Genomic DNA, 13,107 nt, shown 5'->3' with positions numbered 1-13,107 from the left:
TCGAATCCTAAGTTGAGATTCCTAAAAAAAAAATAAAGAATTGGGGGGGGGTCCTGAAAAATGCCTCCAACATTTTGGATGCAACTTGTGCAGACACCTTGGCTGGGATTCTGTCCAAGATTAAGACATCTACATTTAGATGAATTAGATGAATTAGATGCCTAAATTCCACTAGATGTCAGTATAGTCACAGGAGTATTCTAGAAAGCTAATTAGCTGACTATGCATCTACTGTCCGGTGAAGTGAATAAGCACATTTGTCAGACTGTTGGTTCTAGCCACCAACACAGCTAGCTCAGTTGGTTGAGGTTGCCTCAGAGGGTGAAGCACGCATCCCACTCAGCTGCTGGAATGTTTCTTCAGCTTCAAGATGGAGAGCCCGTGAGCAGTAACATCAGTTTCTGATGTCGGAATCATTACTGTAGTTTTGGGTGGTCTCACCTCAAGCTGGCCATGAGGTATAGGCACATTTCTACATAGAGCTGCCTTAGTTCCCGTTCCTCCTTGCTCTATCCATTAGACTCCAGTTTCTTTACTGGATCATAGAAACGAAACCCTGAGCCCCCAGCACGTACCCTCCTCCTTCTGTAGCAGGGACTGTCTTTCTCCTCCCTGTTTGCAGAGAAGAGCAGAATCTACTAATAAGTTCTGCTTCGCTGCTTAGAGCGGGTAGGAGCCAGTAGTCATTGGGCCTACACTCAGCTCTTATGCCTAGATTAAACTCCTTCCCAGAACTGGGGAGGCCCTACATCCTCTTTCATAATCTACTCATGTTCTGATCCCTAGGCTCCGCTTCCAAACTGTGGTGCTTGAATACAAATTTCTCTAGAGTTTCTCTGGTCACTAGCACCCTTTTGAAATATTTAGCGTCAAAGTCAAACTAGAGATGCAACACTTGTTCCCAGACTGTTCTGCTGCATTCCTGTGACTTAACAAGTATTGGTGGGTCTGAACTGCCCTACTGCCTTACTTAGGATGAGATGGTTAGAAGTTTAAAGACTGGAGTGGAATGCCAGGTATCTCAAACCTTGTGAAGGAAATGCTTTCTAGCAGTACCTCCGGGAGATACCACTTGCTTACCTTGTGTTTTTTGAGGGCTTCATCCAGGGGCCCTCCTGTATGAGTGAGATGGCCGTGGGAGACTGCACACACCACACACATGGCTTCCTGGTCCTCCTTGCAGAAGAGATTGATGACCTCATGGTGCCGGCAGCAGAGCTTCTCGTTCTGCATCTTTTCCTTGACAAAAGGCAACTGCCGGGCTGTCTCCACTATGCTGGCCAGCTGCCGGTTGGGGTACATGACTTGCTGAGCACAAACATGCTGACACATTGGGCAGCTGAAGTCCTTGACCACTGGCTCCCAGTAGTGGGTGATGCAGGCTCTACACAAGCTGTGGCCACCAGGAATCATGACAGGGTCCTGCAGGTAGTCAGACTGATGGAGCAAGTGGTGTCCATGTTAAGGACCTCCAAATGACTGAGGCAAGCCATTGGTGGTAGTGCTATGAGATGGGCACAGACTTCGGGAGACAGTTCCTATATCCTCATATAGGAATAGTCACCTGGAGGGAAAAAAAGAAAAAGAAAAAAAAGAAAACCACACCACAGAGCAAATAGATCACATACATGCATTATTCAGCATGTGGACTCAAGGAAGCCTAAGAATCAGGCCTCATAGATATTCTCTCCTAGCTTGAGTGAGGAGAGAAGACTAGAGAAAAGACATGGGCTATGTAACCCAGACACCTGGTTCAGCTTCATTGTCCTGTTCCTCACTGACCAAGGCAAGCAGTAATTTAAGTAACAAGCATTTATTGAATTCCCCAGTACCTTGCAGGAGAAGGAGTTCTTTCCCCATATCAGATATGGGGGGGGTTGAGGCAGGCTGGAAATAGCACGCATGTTAGCAAGCGTAGTAGTACTGAATATTTCTGCTCTGTCACCTACGTACAGACTTTTTCCCTTGAACTCAGTACATGGGGACTAGACACACAGAGAAACAGAAATGAGAGGTCCCACTTTCATACATAGCCCCCTGAAGGCAGTCTGGAAGAGGACTTATTAAAAGATAGCCCAGGCCTCATGGCATAGACTAAATAGACTAGCTTCCCCCTCTCACTGTTTACACATGGTGCTTACAAGATGAAAAATTCCAATGCAAACAAGTTTGTTAACAAGGAAAACATTTTTCATCCAGAGGGTGACAAAACACTGGGACAGAAGCCTAGAGAGACTGTGATATCTTCATACTTGGAGACAGGGAAAAACCAGCTGGATAAGACCCTTAATGTCTTAATCTAATTAGGCCTACTTTGAGCAAAAGACTAAATTAGGAGACCTACAGAGAACTCATCGAACATAAACTAGTCCACAATTTCACAACCCTGTAGATCTCCACTTCAAAAAAGAAAAAGCATACTACAGTTGAAGGAAATCAACAGGAGCAGGACACCCCTAGACAGACTGAAAAAGAACAAGTCTAACCAAGTAAGACCTCTTGATAAAATTTTAAAAGCTAGAAGCACTACGAGTTAGGCATTCAGGGCATCTAAGCTTTTTGGTCACAACACTACCTTGCCAAGGATAACTTCCAAGCTAAAGAATTTGTTAGGCAATACACATCCCAGGTGGACTGCCACAGACCTTTGCTTTCAGCAACTAGAGAACAATTCCCACTCTTCTCCTTTACAGAAAAAAACACAGATGTGGCTAACAATGGCATTTATATAGGAGCAACAGCTGTGATTGCCACCCACATGCCCTTCCCTACCTCACCCTATGAGTATGAATATGAAGCATATTAATTTGTGGGTTTAGGCATTAGTCATGGAATCTCTCTCCTTTCCCTCTACGTTGGATGTATATTCCCTGAGATGTTGCAGAAATCCTCTGCGCCCTCCGGGGTGACCCCTTCATTGATGTTAGGAGAAACAGTGCAGGTTTCCTTGACTGCAGAAGCAACTTGGACACCTGTGGTATGGTCAGAAATACAAGTTTATTGTCCTGTTCCAGGCTGTGTTGATCAGATTCAGGACTAATCAACAGGTACCCACAAGCAGCCCTAATGTCATTAGCTTATATTTCTCTTTCCTCTCTTCCCCTCCCAACTATGCTTTCCCTTTTGACTCCTGTTTTGCTCGTTTCACACCTGTATTTGCTATTTATATGATTATGTTGGTAACTCTAGCCTTCCTGAGCAACTTTGCTAAGACAGCAATCCTATTTCACTGTCTTTCAATATCCTTCACCCATGGGGAGTTCCTGACAAGCCTCTTTCACTCTCTGTAATGTCCAGCAGTTTCTTGTGTTTTTATCCTATTAGTGTAACCTCGGGTCATGGAGAGCCACCTGCCCAGATAGATAAAAGCCTGTTCAGATCTCCTTCTTTTTCAGAGTGCTGGGTATTACCAAGAGTGGAATAAATCCAAATCTTCTCAACATTTTGGAAAGAGACCATCTCTGTTATACAAAACAGAAATAACAGAGATAAAGTCTGTTTCTATTTAAAAGTAGACTGAAATTTAGCAAAACATCATTTCAGGACAATGTGGAACTAGAAGGTTACAGTCTAGGAATCCTAGAATAGCCTCATTTTCACACGTGTGAAATTCTATTGATAGAATTGATAGAGCAGCAGCAGCAGATTGTAGTGATGTGTTCTTCTGTGCAAACAAATTGCAGTTACTTACCTTTGGTTTAATAAAGACATGATAAGTGAAAATGGATATGAATTTAACTCTTTTCATAGTCGTGGAGTTTAAGTGCAGCTGACATCTACTCTGGAATATCATTGTAATCCCATGCAGACAAATGCATTTGAAACCTTAATTTCCCCAAAGATGCTGACCATCCATTTCTGTCTTCACAGGTAACTCTGTATATCCTGCACACCTTCAAAAGTCAGCTCATGAATTCATACGTCCATGTACCTACTAGTCAGACAGTCAGTTTGTTATGAGTGTGAATGGAGCTTGGTTTGGTGCAGGAACGAGCAGAATTAATCAAAGAGTGTTTTCTATCAGACATTTGTCTAGTAGAATGCCATCAAAGTTGACTGGAAACAGTTGGAATCCAACCAGTGGACTTTAATATCCTTTTCTGAATTAAAAAAATATTAGTATCACAGTTATAAATATGGCACTGAAGGAATAGTTGGTTTATTTGTAATAAATCTGGAGAAGCTCTACATACATATGCCTGCTTATGGAATTCATCTCACCTAGAGATATACCTTTAAGCATGCCTTCGTTTCTGTCTTCCATCTTAGTTTCTTCTCAATAGGGAGGGGGAGGAAAAAAAAAGTAACAGGTATTTTTACAGAATGGTTCATGTGAGTATCTTAGACATCTGCTACATGATGAGATGAGTTATGCCATAGAAGTGCCCATTTTTTCCTTCCTTTTCCCTATTCAGGATGTGTAGAATGATAAGTTCAGGAGGCTGCAGCCAGGGCCTGTCCCTCTGGCCCTGAGCCAGGTGGGCAGAGAAGACCTAGAGATGGTAGCCGAGTTCAACCAAGAGTCCAGATGACCAGGAGAGTTCCTGGTGATGAAGCAGGTATGAGGTCAAGCTGAGAAGTCAGCCTGCGGGTCAGAGCCAGGATCAGGCCTGGTGAGGGTAACCAGGGACAGAGAGAGTCCAGTGCCTACTGGGCAGGCCCAAAGTGACAAGATAGGTGCAGGGTCAAGCTGGGAAGTCAGTCCACAGGGCAGGGTCCAGAGCAATGGAGTCTGCACGCTGAGCTGAGCTGAGCTGAGCTGGAGATCAGTGCTCCTCTAGAGAAGCTCAGACAGAAACTGAAGGCCCAGGGTTGAGCTTAAATGGGGCTCCTGGGCCCATGGGCAGGAGGTGCAAGTAGCTGCCTCAGGCGAGGATGATCAGGCCCATTAAGGCCTATTAGTGCCCTCAGACCCTGAAAACAGTAGTAATGTTAAATATTAAATATTAAAAATAAATATTAAAAACTTTTCTGTAATAGCAAGAGCTACAGCTTTACTGTGAGAAAGTACAATTGTGACACTTTTGAAGGCGATTATTTTCACCTAAGTTTTTACTTTCAAGTTTGATGCCTTGAAGATATCCCAGCTTTGTTTTCGACTGTTGCTAACTAGTACCACTTCAGCAGTATCGCTTCCATGTTCTGTTTCCATTCCCTTACCTCATACATCCTTGTAGTCTTTTTTTTCCTGACTCCCAGTCTGAAGGTGATCATTAACCTTTCAGTAAAACCGGGTCACATTCATCAGGCACCTTAGACTGTTTATAGTATTAGTGATGTGGGCGACTCGAGTCTTCCATGCAAGAACAAAGTTACCACACAGCAGGTGGTCCTGAGGGACAGCCTACCCTCTTTTGTTGTGGGTGAATATCCTTGAACCAATTCACATTCATCGCAGGCTAAAAATGTGCACACAGAAGAATTTTTTACAAATGCTGAGGCTGGGATTCATCTTACTTAAGTTTAGACTTCTGTTAATGAGCTGCCAAAGCATAAACCAAACTTGTAGGCTCTTTCTATAGCTCATGAAGGCAAATAAAAGTCTGTTTGCCTCCATAGTTTTGGAAGAGAGATTGATCACACCTGTCTCTGTCTCCCTTGAAAGGTCTATATTTCTATCTATGAATTACAGGAAGAGTGTAGAGTGACCAGCTCAGGTTTATGGAACTATTTCAAGTCCACGTTAATGCAGCTTAATGCTGCCCTGAGTTCTGGTTTTGGATCACATTCCATCTGACTCAGGGAGCTGGCTCTCAGAGAACAAAAAGCCACTGGCTTCAGTAGAGAAAGACTTCATTCTCAGCTGCTTTGGCCATGGAAGTAGCACAGAGAAGGAAACGGAACCTGCTATAACACTGCCTCAATACACAGAGTTGTTAGACAAATGGGTGTAAGACCATTTTTCCCTATCCTTAGGAAGGACTGCAAGTAAAGGTCCCATAAAAAGCTACACTCCCTCTCACTGGGGGTCATCACTCAGAGCAACCCATTCTGCCCATCCTGAACCACTTAGGCCCCTTAATGTGTAAACGTAGTGTCTGAGGAAGAAATATGTTCCACTCTTCCATATCCATAGCTTTATCATTAAGACTGACAGGTGTTATTAAACAATAAGCAGTCAGTTCCCAGAGCAACTCTGGCAGCATCTAGAAGTACAAATTTTCTGCAAGCAAACATTTTCATGCTTCCTAGAATACCATGGAGGTTGCAGATATTCCTGACTAAACTGTGAGAGAGGACTACAGCAAAGAACGATAAATAACCCAGACAAGCAATACCTGTTGATCCACTTTTAACCCAGCTATCTCCTGAACACCACGGCTTTCTCATAGTCTAGACGAGAACTCCGGGAGCCATTACATTGCCAGTCTAATGCAGTCTGGAAGAGGACTCGGTCCAATGCAAATACATTGCAGACCTCATGGTGCAGCCCAGACAGACGAGCTTCCCTCACTCATCATCTTACACACGGCACTGCACATTCATTGTCCCGGGAGTCGCCCCCACTCCACAACACGAGCAGCCACTGTAAGCACAGTCTAACTAAGGCTGCGTTACCTGGGACATTTCTGCCTGCCTAAGCCCCACTGATGACTTTCCCTGCTAGGGACAGTCAGAGCAGATCACTCTTCAGCTGAGTAACCCAATTCAGCTCTCTGCTCTGAAGGCCAACAGTTTGTCGAACAACCTCTAAGCCCTCGAAGTAGCACAAGTAAGCTAGCTTTTCTGGCAGGTAGAGATGTCCTTAAAGTCCTGCCAGAATCAGGGGAAGGGTCTTCGTTCATATGTCTCAAAGGCTCCTCAGCTTCCCAGAACAGCTGTCTTCATCATCTTATCGTAAAGTAATTTCAATAAGTGTCCAGTGATATTGCAAGAACAGGGAGAGAGGTTAATGGCAAACTGTTTACTAAAGCATGATATCTATGTCAACATCTTCCAATAGACCATTATTCTTCTTTTCTTCAAAAGAGTTAATTATTCAAGGACCTTAGAAGAAAAATAAGCATGTGATTACGTGAAAATGCAAAGGCAGTTTTAAGGCAGAGGCACCAGAACTCTAAGCAAATCACCAGCAATTAACTACTTGAAGAATTTTCTATTTGCATTTGAAGAAAAATTTACCCCGATGGATGGACACATAATCTGAGCCTGGATGGTCCACAGATGAACAGGTTATCACAGCAAAATATCTGCTCCACAGATGAGCAGGCTGCCTGAAACTAGATGGTCCATGAGCCAAAGAGGTTATCTAACAAAGGACACGAGTCCAAGGGTAGATGTGTTATTAGAGACAACAGGAGTCTTCTGTGGAAAAACCAGCTAACTGTGTATCAGGACTGTGCATTTTAATTAGAAGAAGAATTATCAAGTTTGATCATAATTAGTAACAGAGATGGTTTCACATTCAGATGGCATACTTAAACTCCACAGAGTTGCACTGCAGCTCTTCAGAGTCAGATAAGCAGAACTGATTCCTCTGATATCTTACACTGTACTGCTATTTACATGAATATGGTCTTGTTATTATTAAAAGAATTTATATGAAAGTTTGCAGTCTAAAGCTTTGTTAAGCTTTGTTTGTGAGTTGATAGGAACAGACATGACGAGGGTTCACTGAATTTGCTAGGACACTTATGTCATCAGTTTCACTAGTAAAAAGTAGTAAGGGCAGGGAATGAGACGGGCATGTCCTATGATCAATGACAACAAAGACACCCTTAGAGGATGATTCCTTCTGCTTATCACACTCATCTTAAGATGGGATGAATTGTCCTCTGAAGGTGATATTGCTTCCTTTGTCTATAGGGGGAGCCTAGAATAGATACTGCCTGGACCCCTAACCAAGGGTAGGGGAGATTAATTCACAGAAAGATTCTTCATTAGAGTGCACCTGCTGAGACTCCTAATTAAGGCCTGGTGTCTTGCAGGAGATCTAATTTACAGACATTAAACTGCATCGAGAGTCATAAATACACCAAGTACTTCAGTAACACCATTTTTCTGAAGAAAGAATTCCGAAGCGGCAAGCTGAGTGTTAGAATATCACATTTCATATTGAAGTTGTTTCTCAGCGTGTCACTCCACTAATGTTTCACAACGCACAGGCTGCAGGTCAGCTGCAACATATAGGGAAAAGAATGAGCTGTTGCTCTAAAGGCAATACTGAATTGCGTAGTTCTGCAAACATCGAAGCAAAGAACATTTATCTGGGCATTTATCTGGAGCAGGGAGGGGCTCTACTGCAAGTCTGAAGTCCTAAAGTTTTTCTATTTAGACAAATCTTCTGATTTGTTTCAGTAAGATGTCTTTGAAGTGAAGAAGGAAGCTACTCACTATTACGAAGGTACATGAAATGTTTGTAGCTTTTGAAGTAAGAGTTTATTTCTGGGATCAATACTGCCTAAAATATCTCACACCTTCATGCAAGGAAGGTAGGCCTATTTCTTCATTTTAGAGATCAAAAAGATCATTTTCAATCTGCAGATAGAATCATAGAATCATTTAGGTTGGGAAGGATTTCTGGAGGTCATCAAGTCCAACCTCCTCCTCAGAGCAGGTTCAGTCAGATCAGATTGCTCCGGCCCGATCCAGCTGAATTTTAAATGTCAGCACAGATGGAGATTCTACAAATTTGCACCTAATCCAGTGTTTGATCACTCACGTTGGGGCAGGAGAGGGAAATTTCCTCCTTCAGTTTTTTGGTCTTTTGTGCATCTAAGCAGGGTAAGCATTTTCCTCACTTAAACTGTGTACCTAACCATTATAGGCTGGTTTTAATCCTGCTGTCTGCTTCTTGAAAAGGGCAAGTACTTCTGAAGATTTGGCTCAAGGGGGGAATAAACTGGCTTGGTATCTACAGTACAGACAGTATCTACAGTACAGAGTAGATACTCTTGCCTTTCTGGATGAAACAGGTCAGTAAGAGAATAGTTTTGTACATATGCAATACCTTGAAGCCTGTGCTAGAAACAGACCTCAGCAAGAACTGAAACCTCCATTCAGTCACCCACATGATAAGAACTCTGCTTTGAGAGCGTCAGCCAGGTTACTGGTAACCTCCAATAGATTAAGAATAATTTCTCGTGTGAGGTGAAGCTGGTAGAACCTTTACAGGGATGACTGATTCCCTTTTTGTTCAGGATTCCTTCCCTTTTAGCATGAGATTTTTCACCCTCTAAATGGAAAGTATTTCATTTGGTGACTCTTCCCAATTTATTCCTGAGCAGAAAATGGCCACTTTTCCTTGACAACAGGGATGCAAGCAAATGAGAAATCCTTTCTCAGCCAAACCTGGAGGATCTTGTGGTATCTCCTCCTCTTTGGGAAGATGCAAAGCTGAGTTTTCCTGCTGCTGTTGCCATTTAGTGCTTGCCGCCATTTCTTTCAAGAGAGGAAACTCTTACTTTCTTCTGCCAGGATGTGGATTTGTTATTTGTATGTTTACAAGTTGCAGTCCCAAAGGTCAGGGTGGTGGAGGTCCATGTAATTAAGGCAGGTCTTAGCAAGTTGGCACAGCTGCAGCCTAACCATTATATTCCTATTTCAGCAAGGCTGAACGGGGGCTGCTTTGTCCTGTTAATGGACTTTGTGGCCCATACTGAGCTGTAACTACCCTGCTACCAATGCCCGGGGGAGTTAGCTAAGAGGCAAAAAATGTATTGGTGATTGCAATACAGGAAGAATGATGTCTGAACTAGTGTCAAGACCATGTATCTTCAGGAACAAGTGGGCCATTGCCCTTGGAGTGGGCCATTTGGATGATCCTGTACACCCAACTGTGGCCACGAGTGAGGGGAGAAGAGTGCTCCATAGATGTCCTCAAGAAAAGCTGACTTTTTTCCTTAAAAAAGGCACACTAAAAGAGGTCACACAAAAACCAATGTAGTGCCAAACTAGGACTTGTGTTTCACAGTGCTGCTGCTGCCTTTTGAATAAATTATTTTATCTTTCTGCGCTTTCTTATCTCACCTGAAAAATAGGAACAGTACTCCCTTGTATCACAAGTCATTTCAATGCGTAATTAAAGAAGTCTAGTCAGAAGCTATGATGAAAATGCTCTGTACTTCCTTGTGGCTACTGAGACAATCAATTGTGTGTTGCCAGTTTCCCATTACTTCTAGGTGTTGAACCAGTTTCTTGTCGGGAGATAACATGAGTGTGCTAGCAACATGCCTGAGAGGAATCACTGTGTGGCCATTGATTTTATGCTCTCTGGACTAACAGAAAGCCAAGAGGTGAAGGTAACCTGCTTTTTTTAAGCACATTAATAGGGAATCTTGGAATGATCATGTAGATGAAGGTTGATCCCCCGGCTTCACACACTGTGTACCTTTCCCTCAGTAACTTGGCTTCTGTGGATTTCTGTTACTCCTCAGCTCTCTCCCCAAGGTTGCTGGTGAACTCTTCAGCAGTGAGGAGAGCCATTTCAGTCAGTGCCTGTGTGGCACAGCTATTCACTTGTCTCCTCATGGCTAGTGCTGTGTGTCTCCTGCTGGCAGTAATGGCATATGACTGCATGTGGCTCTCTGTAACCCTCTCCTTTATGCAACTGTCATGTCCTCAAAAGCCTGTACACAGATGGTAATCATCTCCTGTTTCATTGGCTTTGTCCACGCACTTGCGCAAACTATCTCCACCTTCACATTCTCTTTCTGTGACTTTGGTGTTATCGGTCATTATTTCTGTGACATCCCTCTAGGATCCAGCTTTCATGCTCTGACACCTATAGCAAAGAGATGGTACTTCACATTTTTGGTGTGTTTCGTGGCATCTTCACATCTCTGGCAATTCTCATCTCCTCCATCTACCTCATCTCCACCACCCTGAGGATCCACTCCTCCAAGGGCAGATGCAAAGCCTTCTCCACCTGTGCTTCCCATCTGAGAGCTCTCTTCTTGTTTTATGGCAGCACCGTTTTTATGTGCGGTAGCCCAACATCCAGCTACTCATTGGACTGAGATAAATGGGCCTCTCTGTTCTCTACAGTGGTGGCTCCAGTGCTGAATCTTACCAGCTACAGCCTAAGGAATAAGGAGGTGAAGGATGCTCTGAGGAGAGTTTTAGGTCATATCAGAGAAACTTCAGCAGACTTGTTAGAAAGAGAACTTTGTTTGGGGAAAATTTATCAAAACCTTGGTACAAAGAGCAGGACTTCCAAGGAAGATTTGATCAGCTTCCAAGGGTGAGATTCAGAAAGGTACTTAATTGTTAGAAGTGATTTTAGGTGGACTTTTAACTGGTTGTATCTGCAACTTCTATCTTGAAAGACTGTGTTCCTCTGCTGCTGAAAGCTGGAGGAATCCTGACTCTTAACTTGCAAGTTCCAAGCACAAACAGGACTCCTGCCTGAGGAGTGCGTGGCACAGAATTGCAGTTCTCTGTTCTATTAGGAACGTTTGCTCATGTAGGAAAACCACCAGTCCGTCAAGATGAGAAAAAGCTTTCAGAGATATTCAAGAGGAGAAAAGCAATGTGATTTGAATTTATGGCCACTTCTGCTACGTCTTCAGTATTTGAAAGGAGTAGCCTCTTCCAGTGCAACACACAGAACCTGAAGTTCTGGAAAGGAAATCTTGGAGAACACACACCCGTGTTTTTGCCCCCCAAACACTAAGGAAAGTAACTGTCCCTCTTCTCTTAAATCTCCCTCTTCTGTCACTCATTACTACCTCCTTTTTCCCCTTCTGCCTGGAAACATGAAAAAACTACAGCAATGCAGAAAAGATTGACTTCTAATTTTGCTACCATTGTGAAGTAACAAGACCTTACTCCTGCTTTTCATCTCCACATATCAGCAATCCACTTGAGGCAACTGAGTGAACCGGTAGTTATTTTAAGGACATTGGACATAATCTGAAAGTTAATCAAGCTGAAGTGTTCTTTCACTTAAAAGAATGCTGAAATAAGATGGTGACTTACCAACTACATGTCTGCCATCAATGTGATTTTGAGAATAAATGACCAATCATTTCTGGGAGATGAGAAAGCTGGGAAAGGCTTTGGAATCCTTTTATCAATTCAACTAAGCTAGCTCTAAGGATAGGTGTTCTAGTGCTAAACGATGTTTCATCCCTTCTGGCTGAGTTTACAAATGCTGTCCCTCAGTTGGCAGAAGGAGTTGAAATCTTTATTGAGCTGAAAGTGACAGAATTAATCTCAGACAGGTGAGAGGTTCCTGCCTCTGCATAAGGCTTACAGTCAAAGGGGGATGGAAAGAGGTCTTGCGGATTCCCTTTGCATTTCACTGCAAGCCTGTTAGGGCTGTTATTTCCCCTGACTTCCTCTCCTTAAAGCTGTGCATAACTATAGCAAAGATTGTGTCCCTGTGATCATCTATGGCACCCTAAAGAAGGATTTTACAAGTCTCTTTCTTTCAAACTGCTGCCAGCATATTTTACAGAGAGCTGATATGACTGCAAAACATCATTATTTCTGCCCAAAGACACACGGCTGGGGAGAAAACTTATCTTCAGTATGTTATAGTCTGAATTTTGATCAAGTAGTGATGATTAAAGGCCATCACTCTCTCAGAAGCCGTTTATCTCAGTAACGCTAAAATTAGAATATGCACGGGGTAGTAAAAGCATTTGGACTCTATGCACTATTATCCCACTGGCCTGATGGTCCTAAAATGCAGGAAAAAGAATGTGAAAATGTAGCCTTTTGGTCCTGCTAGTTGTCATCTTTCTGTTGCTGCAGAGCCTGAAGCTCAAGGTTTATCTCTTGTTTCTGATTATTAAGTATCATCAGATATGTGAAGTTCACTGTTTTTGCACATATCAATGTTGCGCTGTCCTTATCTTGAACAGAGAAGTGAGCTTTTTAAACCAGATTTCTGAGTTGTCCAAAATTGTCTCTTTCAGTGGACTCCCAGCTCACAGGAAGGAAATAGCTTGAAAAGAAGTCACAGGCATCATTTTACTTTACTGTGTATGTTTAAAGGTCTCTGGGAAGAGCAATGTACACTACTCCTCTTCCAGAAAAAGACAGGTAGGTTGTCATCAAAGAGCTTCCCTGCACAGCAATGAGTCATGTCTGCACACCTCTCTCTGCGCTGATGTTTAAGATAGTCAAAGCCATCTCGAGCTAAGCATCAGCAGAACCGGC

Source organism: Apteryx mantelli, chromosome 4, assembly GCF_036417845.1.
Source record: "Apteryx mantelli isolate bAptMan1 chromosome 4, bAptMan1.hap1, whole genome shotgun sequence".
NCBI lineage: Eukaryota > Metazoa > Chordata > Aves > Apterygiformes > Apterygidae > Apteryx > Apteryx mantelli.
The sequence above is the reverse complement of the archived record's forward strand: the minus strand, read 5'-3'. Positions refer to the sequence as shown.